Source organism: Pongo pygmaeus, chromosome 6 (genome assembly GCF_028885625.2).
Source record: "Pongo pygmaeus isolate AG05252 chromosome 6, NHGRI_mPonPyg2-v2.0_pri, whole genome shotgun sequence".
NCBI lineage: Eukaryota > Metazoa > Chordata > Mammalia > Primates > Hominidae > Pongo > Pongo pygmaeus.
The window spans coordinates 116,929,337-116,938,450 of NC_072379.2; positions in this window are offsets into that span (position 1 = coordinate 116,929,337).

Here is a 9,114-nt window from a genome sequence, read left to right on the forward strand (position 1 = left end):
AGGTCTTTCACGTGTAAAGAGGAACCTCTCCATTCTGTACTTGTATAGTCATTACCTCATTATATAGATTTAATTTTACTAAATTAAATTTTACTTATTTTGGGTTTAAAAAAATTTGGGCTGTGAATCTCTGTTTTAAGTCATGGGCAAATTTGATAAAAATTCCTTTCTGTCTACATGTAATACTGAAAAAAATGTTGATAAGGTAAAGCTATCTCCGTTTAGATTGATAGCCATTAAATAGCATAGTGCTCCCATTAAACTAGCAACAAATTCATTTAATTGTGAGATATCTAGTACTTATGCTCCATCCTGTTTATAGGGATTATTGATGTGAGATTTGATCAGATGCTTTGATGTGATCTTCATTCCTCTGTATAGTGGGAAACTGAGACGTGCTTAGTTTTCGTAAATCGATGCTGCCTCCTAGTGGCCATTGCGTTCTTTTCTACCTGTCCACAAACTTCAAAAAAATAGATTTTGGAATTTTGTCAGGGACACTTATCAAGCCATTAATACATGCCAGGCAGTGTGCTCAAAGCTGTGGATAAGCCAGGGAACAGTATTCTTGTCCTTGTGAAGCTTCTATCTATCTGTATCTACCTCAACCAAATCATCTTGACTCAGATTTACTGTCGAAGGTTGTGTTATTTCATCAGATTCTTTCAGTATTCTGGAATATAATTTATGGGTTCTGGATTCATTCAAAACAACTAGAAATAGTCTTTTTAAAATCAATATAATTCAAATCAATTATTTTCCCCATCTATTTTTTTTTCTTTTAAGATTGCTAAGTCTGTAGGTGGCATAATTCTAAGGAAAAAGGCGAAATAGGACTTCACCAGGAGAATTTCTTTCATTAGTTAACAGTATGCCATCTTCTACCTACTGGCATCATTTGGGGAATGAAGGAGCTGAGAATTGTTCTTCCAGATACCTTTCAGACCTCTTCTTGGTTTTGGCATTAAGTTTTTTTTAAACTCAATTTTTGTGTTAGTTTTTTGTTATGCCTTTTTATTTCCTTCTTTTTTTAATGTTTCTTTTTTTTAAAGTCCTTTAATTTTTATTTATGTATGTATTTATTTATTTATTTATTTTTGAGACAAGTCTTGCTCTTTTGCCAGGCTGGAGTGCAGTGGTGCAATCTTGGCTCACTACAACCTCCGCATCCTGAGTTCAGGCGATTTCCCTGCCTTAGCCTCCCGAGTAGCTGGGACTACAGGCACGCGCCACCACACCTGGCTAATTTGTTTGTGTTTTAGTAGAGACGGGGCTTCACCATGTTGGCCAGGGTGGTCTTGATCTCCTGACCTCGTGATCTGCCCACCTTGGCCTCCCAAAGTGCTGGACTTACAGGCATGAACCACCACACCCAGCCTAAGTCCTTTTATTTTACAGAGTATTACTTGTCAGAAATGGCACAGATCAAGCATTGCTACAACTGGTATCAAATTCCCATCAATGTCCCTACAAGGATATGATATACTTTCTGTCTTCTCTTTAGGGTAATGTTCAATTACACTGCATATATTTTGCTTTTATGTAGGTTTTTTTTTTTTTCCACATATACTGGCTTTACAAATGCCATATAATTAGTATGGTACCAAATTGTTATTACATTTGAAATGTGTTAAAAAGAATCCAGGAGTCAGGGTGGGTGGGAGACATCTCCAGAGACACAATACATTGTGTCTTGTGTTAAAAACTAGTGTGTGTTGGGGTGGGGAACAGGCAGGAAACTAATGTGTTTCTGTTTGATATATGAAAATATGCACAAGCTATCTTATGTTTCATCTCATATCAACAAAATGATTGTAATAAATCATACTCTAGAAAACTCAGTAACTGATACAAGTTGCCAGAAAATGCTGCACTATGGCTTATTTCACATTTTAAAATAAATTCCCTGAAAGTGATCACAATGATAGTTGAAAGTTAAATTTTTTATTTTAAAATTTAAATTTTTATTTTAAAAAGTAGCTCTCCGACTTGGATAAGCTTTATTTTAATTGTGATTCTGCTAATTACAGAGACACTTCAATTCACACTCATAGGAGGTATGATTTTTAAAAGGAAATTATTAGGGTCTTGGGCTAGTCCAGTGTAGCATGGCAGTGAAAGGCACAGACTCTGGAGTCAGACTTAGTTTGCAGAGTTTAGCATATTAATCTTCCCATGTCTTAGTTGCTATGAAAATGAGTACCTGCCTCCTTGTACTATCAAGATTAAGATAAGCAGTTAGCACTCCCTAGAACATACTGATTTGTCAATATTAATGATAGTTAACAATTATCCTGATATTGAATGATGGACTCCAAATTATTTATTGTGGCCTAGGAGAAGTACTAAGAAGTAATTGATAGCATTCCCTGATAATTTTCATGAAAAAACTAAGAAAATTCTGGACAGGACTAGAAATTTATTGTAAATGAAAGTATGTTTCCCTTGTGCAAAGGTAATGTGATGTTTTTAATCACATTTTTTAAAATTAAAAATTTGATCAATTTTTAAAAGTAATACGAGGCAGAGAAGGTACAGAAAGGAGGAACCAAAGTCAAAGTGATTAAGTTATAAAAAGGTTAGATGTCTTTGGTGTGAAAAGATAAATGAGAAATGAGAATATGCCAGAGATCTGAAATGAAGAATGGATAAGAGCTTGCATATTTAATTTTGTATATTAAAACCAAATATTCTATGAAGATTGGAAGGATAATTTTAGGTCAAGTGAAATTCCACATTAAAGAAAGAAGAATAAACCTTAACAACTCATTAGTAATCCTTCATTTCCTGAGTATTTACTGCATGACAACAATAACAGAGATGACATGCCTGGTAAAGTGGTGTTTGAAGGCAATATATAAAAGCTTCCCATGCGTGGCAAAGATGCATTTTCCTCTATGCATAGTAATATGGGAGAGGTTGGAGGAGAATCTTCACGGAAATGGATGACTTGTGCTGGACCCTAAGGATAGTAAGGATTTCCATAGATGGTTAGGAAAACTTCGAATTGGCAGATAGGAAGGCAGGAAGGAGTAAGATGTGGTTGAGTAATAAGGAGTAGACTGACCTCTCTGTACAGTAAAGGCTCAAATCTTTTTTATTGCAAAGAAAGGACCTGTCCTTCACCAGTTCCTGGAAGAAAACCTCTTGAGTCCTTGGGATATCTTACCCGTTAAGAGTGCTTTTGTATGCCTGAGACCATAGGCCTTGCTGTTACAGTTTAAGCTCTGGGAAACGAGATTCAGGAGCCAAGGTCAGTTATGAGGGAACTGACTATTTATGTGACTGAACCCTGATAAAAACCCTGAACACCAAGGCTCAAGAGAGCTCATTAGCAATACTTTGCATGTGTTGGTAAACACCATTGCTGAACTAGGTGCTGTCTGTGCAGCTCCACTGGGAGAGGACATCTTGAAGTTTGTGCCTGGTTTCTCCTGATTTTCACCCTGCACACCTTTTCCATTTACTGATTTTAATCTATATCCTTTCACTATAATAAACTGCAACTGGGAGCATAGCAGCTTTTCTGAGTCCTATGATGCCAAGTGTATCAATGAACCTCAGTATGATCTTGGGGACCCCCAACTCACTATCTAAATAAATTTTTCATTGAAAATTAGTGAGAAGGGAAGAGATGGCCTTCAATACTAGTGCAAAGTTAATACTTTATTCTTAGAGCAGCAAGTTGTTTTTAGGGGATTAAAAATGTAAGACGTTTAAGGGAACATGAATTTGGATACATTGAACAGAATTGGTAACCTGAAGGAGAAACTGGAGGCAAATTGTTTCAAGTTAGGAAGCTATTGCAGTAATTAAACTGAGCTGACACATTTTCATGTCAGATTTTCAGATATGATAAAGGCTGGAAGTACAGAGTTTCAAAAAATGTACATAAATTTATGGAAAGGAAATTTTGGAATGGTGATTCTAACTTTTAAGGTTGGTGCCACAGAAGGAAAACAACTAACTTTGCAACTATCTGTTCAACAAACAATGAGAGTTACCAAATGCCAGACACTGCTAAGTGCTGGGAACTTAGATGTAACCAAAGACTTACAAGATACTAGTCTTTAAGACAAGCTTTGAGAAATTCAAGTGTAGGGTAAGGCCACCTCCCCAGCAAGTAAATACTGACATGGTGAAGATATGTATTGGGTGACATGAGAGCCCATAGGAGAGACATCTAGAGAAAGTTTAACAGCAACACTAGGCTGGACTGAGTGGTGAATACGTTGATATAGCAATTTAATAAATGTGTTATTGTCAATGTAGGCATTTTGCTCATAGCTTAGGGCAAGTGATAAAAAACAGAGCTTAACAAAGGACTGGATGTTTTAGTTTGACAGCAGTGTCTAAATTACAGATTAGAGAACTAATGACTAGCCATACCAAAGACAATTATCTGGAAATGCCTTCCCTAAGTGCCAACAGATAATGAAAATATAATCAATAGCTTTAAGTGACCCCATGCATCTTAATGCCTTTCAAGCAACATGTTTTTCTGACTTGCAAATATAAACAACCTAAGCATTGTGCAGTAGCCATGAGGGATTAGGTATCTGAGTGCACATTATATTGGTTTTGTAGAGCCATTGGAGGGAGTAATAGTTTCAGAGTAATGAAACAAATCATAAGTAGCTGCTCTAGCGCTCTCTAGAGGCAGAACTTGCTGAATTTGAAGACTATTAATGCAGCTCTCACTGGTACAAGTGAAAAACCTCTCAGCCCTACATAGCGTCTATAAGAAAGCTTTAATTTTGGTTTTTCAGAGCAATATTCACATGACATCTTTAGGATCTGGAATCTTATTACCATTAGGTTGGAACTCTACCTAAACTAAAAATAAGTGGTCTCTATCAAGTGGAAATTACTTTAATATTTTCATTTATGTTTATACTATTTATTTAAATGCGGAGAACATGGCTAACCATTTAGGACCATTTAATTATCAAATTATTAATGATTCCATAATAAACAAACATAAACTGTCATATTTGTTGACTTATATTTTATTCCGTGGAATTCAAATTTAATTAATTGATAAAGCACATTGTACTTTATAAGAGTTTATTCCTTAAGTGTTTGAATTTACACTTTTTTCTCCTGTGACAGCATCTATTCCCAAGGCAATAAACATTTTAATGGAACGAACTGAGGTTTGCGATTGCTAATGTTATTCTCCCATCCCAGTTTCTACTTGTTTCTTGTAAAAAAAGGTTTCTAAATCTTGACTGTTGATTGACAATTAATGGGCTAAATTTCTCATTAGCAAACACTTTTCACATATACACTAATATTAGTATCTATATTAAAATCTCTGTAATTTGGTAGCAATTGACTTGAAATTTGTGATACTTCAACTTGTGCTAGGTTGTAGTTTTGCTTGTATCACTCACAGTTACTAAAAATGCAAAGGGCAAATTTGAAATAACTATAAGAATAAACCTTTAATGAACTTTTTAATATGCAATACTCAATTGTAAATAACCACTATCTTTACTGAATCAGATGTTTAATTAACTGTTAGCAGTTATTTCGAGTTATTTATATATCACTGAATTTTGAACTAAAGGTAAAGATCATCTAGCTGAATTTCCTTTATATTAAAGAGGAGGAGAAAATCTTAATACTAAGTATGTGTGAGCCTGGAGCTGCCATGGAGCATGTAGAGAGAGTCTCCTAGGTGATACCGACTCAGGAAAGCAGAATCAAGCAATAAAGAGACATTTTGGGCCTGATGACATCATTTCAGCACCTGGATCCAGCGATGCCTAAAGATGTGACTCCTAGACTTTTCACTTACATGAGCCAAAATGGTTCCTTTGCATCAATAAATCGCTCTGTGATGCATTTTATAATGTACAACCAAGAATCTTAATATTTATTATTTTGCATTAAATATCAGTGTTTGATATAAAAAGCTCAGTAAAATTCATTAATTTGAGACTGTGTCTATATCATAGTAAAGTTTTAAACCTACATAATTTTCAATATTTATACCCTTTACTGCAAAAATAAAAATGAGTTTATCCTTGTCCTAAAGCTATAAAATTAAACTCTGTACAATTCTAGTTATTTGAAATATAAAATAAAATTATTGGTCATTTCATGTATACATTTGTGTTAACACTTTAACTTTTTCCCTGTAAGGCCATCTTTTGTATGTTTCTGTTTCCATCAAGCAGGCTTTTAATGCAACTTTATCTTCTGGGTTTCCCTAGTCATAATTAAGGGTTTGGCCCTAGTTCACAAGTAATCTTCTAGCACAAATTTTATAAACAAATGCCCTGTGAATCTGCATGGCATAAATCAAGTCTCTAGATCCTGATCACTTCTATGTGAATTTGTAATATTCTGCTTTTGGACTTGTAAGACCAAGAGCAGACTCCCTAGACACAGAGGAGGCAGTAATTTAGGACAGCTTAAACATTCTGGCTGACTGCCTCATCAATGCTATTTAATAACAGAATTCTGGGGATGTCTTGAAATAGATACATTGGCAGTTTTTTTGTTTTTGTTTTTGCTTGTCTCACACATAATGCTGATGAAGAAACCATGAAGTGTCATATGAAAGGAAGTTAACGATTATTATTGGTGAGTACATCAGTTAGAACGGTATTTGGCTATAAGCACTGGAAACTCTGACTGCCAGTGGTTTTAACAGGCAGGAGTTCATTTATCTCGAGAGAAAAGAACAGAAAAGTGAAAAGGAAGGCAGTTCAGACTGGGGCACCTACTCAAAGAAGTGACGCAGTACCCAGGCCACTATTTTCTGTTTGCCATCCTTTTGTTCTAATAATTTGCCTGTGGCGTCTCGTGACTCATATTTTCCATCTAATTAGAATAAAGAAAGACAAAATAGGAAAGTGAGATTATCACATGGGAAAAATAAATGCTTTCCCAACTATAACCAGCAGACTATACTGGCAAAATATACTGCTTGAATGCCATTGGCTAGATCTTTGTCATATGGTCACCCTAACTACAAGGGAGGCTAGGAAGGTGAGGGATTTTTTTTCCTTTTATGGTGACATTTTGCCACTCCAAATAAAAAAAGCGTTGCTGTTAGGAAAAAGAGAAGAATGGGGATGGGGTGGACAACCAACAATGCCTGCCATTGTGTTAGTATAGAAGCAAGTATCTCAGAGGCAGGTGAAAACAACTTCTATGCCCAAACAGGATTCTTTTTTATCTCTGATATAAAATGCAGAATATGAATTTTAATAAATTCCCCAGGTGAGTCATATGCACATTAAAGTTTGAGGAGCACTGATCTATACTGTCTTTCTACACACTTTTTTACCTTACTTTATCCTTCAGGATTCTGGCATGAAGTCCCTCCCTATCAGTCTTTAAAAACTGTAGCCTTAAATCAGTAGGGATATAGAAGACATGAACAATACTTTCATCCATCTTGACCTAATTGCCATTTATAGAACGTTCTATCCCAAGACATCAGAATATATATTCTTTTTAAACATTTAATGAAAGGATTTAACTCCCAAACTCCAAAGCAAGATGTTCTAAGAAGACTCATTAAAAAAATTAATCTTAAAAAACACATTTTAAATTGTACAGGAGAAATGCTTATATGAGAACAGAATTATGGGGCACTCTGAATACTAATTTAAGAAAGAAATATAAACCCCTTATAAAACTCACATAATTTTCCCATTTCCCTTGAAGAAGATACTAATATTTCTGATATCACATAGGAGTAAAAATTGAGGGGAGGTCCTAATATCCAATATTAATAGAGCTGTGATTATTCAAGCTTTAGACTTAAATTTTTTAAATAGAGTAATGGTTGTTTAGTAGAGATTAATATCTAAATAAGTAAAATGAAGAAAGGGACTAAAAATCAAGTAAATGGGATAATTGAGTTTCAATGGGCAATAATTTTTATATCATGATTTTACCACCCTGAATATCAAAGTCAGTGATGTCTCCAAAAGGCAAAGGGAAGTGTACCAATTTTTGGAGCACTATAAAAAGTGAAAAGTCATCTGCCAGATCTAACATGGTATACTCTAATGGGAAAAATCATCAAGATTCTCTTCCTTCTTATGACTCTATGGTAACAGTTTAGTCAAGAAAATAAATCATAATTTGTGATTTCAAACATTTAATATGTGCACATGTATATTATAATATACTCATCCTTTATATTTATCATGCTTTTTTGAATAAATTTGCCACATTATTGCATATGAAGAATATCTCCATGTTCTTATAGCTGTTTTTCTTGGTTGCTTTCTAATTCCTTTCCTCCCTTATTGGTTACCTATGAATTGTTCAGTTCTAATAACAATTTGTAAATTTTAATACTATAGATATATTGCTGTTAATTATTACACCTAAAAATAAATTATTTTACAGAGGCTACTAAGAATGTCCATGTTTTTTTCTGAGATTCTTGCCATATTTTAAGGGTGATGTGTAATTATGGGGATAAGGGATGGTATGTAAAAATAGCAAGGACACACTTTTTTAAAAAAAGAAAAGTTTACATTTGAAGAAAGCCCTGGACTTTGATGATTTAAGAAGAATTTTAATTATTGTCCTCAAGCAAGATTCAATTTTCTGGTTTGATGGGGCTATATTTTTCATTTACTAGAGTAAAAAATAAAGCATATGAAACTATAAACAAGACACCTGCATGTGTATGCTTATCATTCCACTCTTCACAGTAGCAAAGTCATAGAACCAACCTAAGTGTTCATGAGTGGTTGATTTGATAAAGGAAATATTTCATATATACATATATATATACACACACACATATGTAACATTTCTGTATATATACACAATAACATTTACTGTTTACATATTGTATAGTGTGTATATATAGAGTGTATATATGTGTGTGTGTATATATATACACTCATTCCATGATATATAATATATAATATATAATATTATATATATATAATGGAATACTGCGAAGCCATAAAAAAGAATTAAATCATGTCCTTTGCAGCAACATGGATGGAGCTACAGCCCATTATCCTAAGTGAACTAACTTGGAAACAGAAAATCAGCTATCACATGTTCTCACTTATCAGTGGGAGCTAAACAGTGTGTACACATGGACACAAAAATGGAAATAATAGA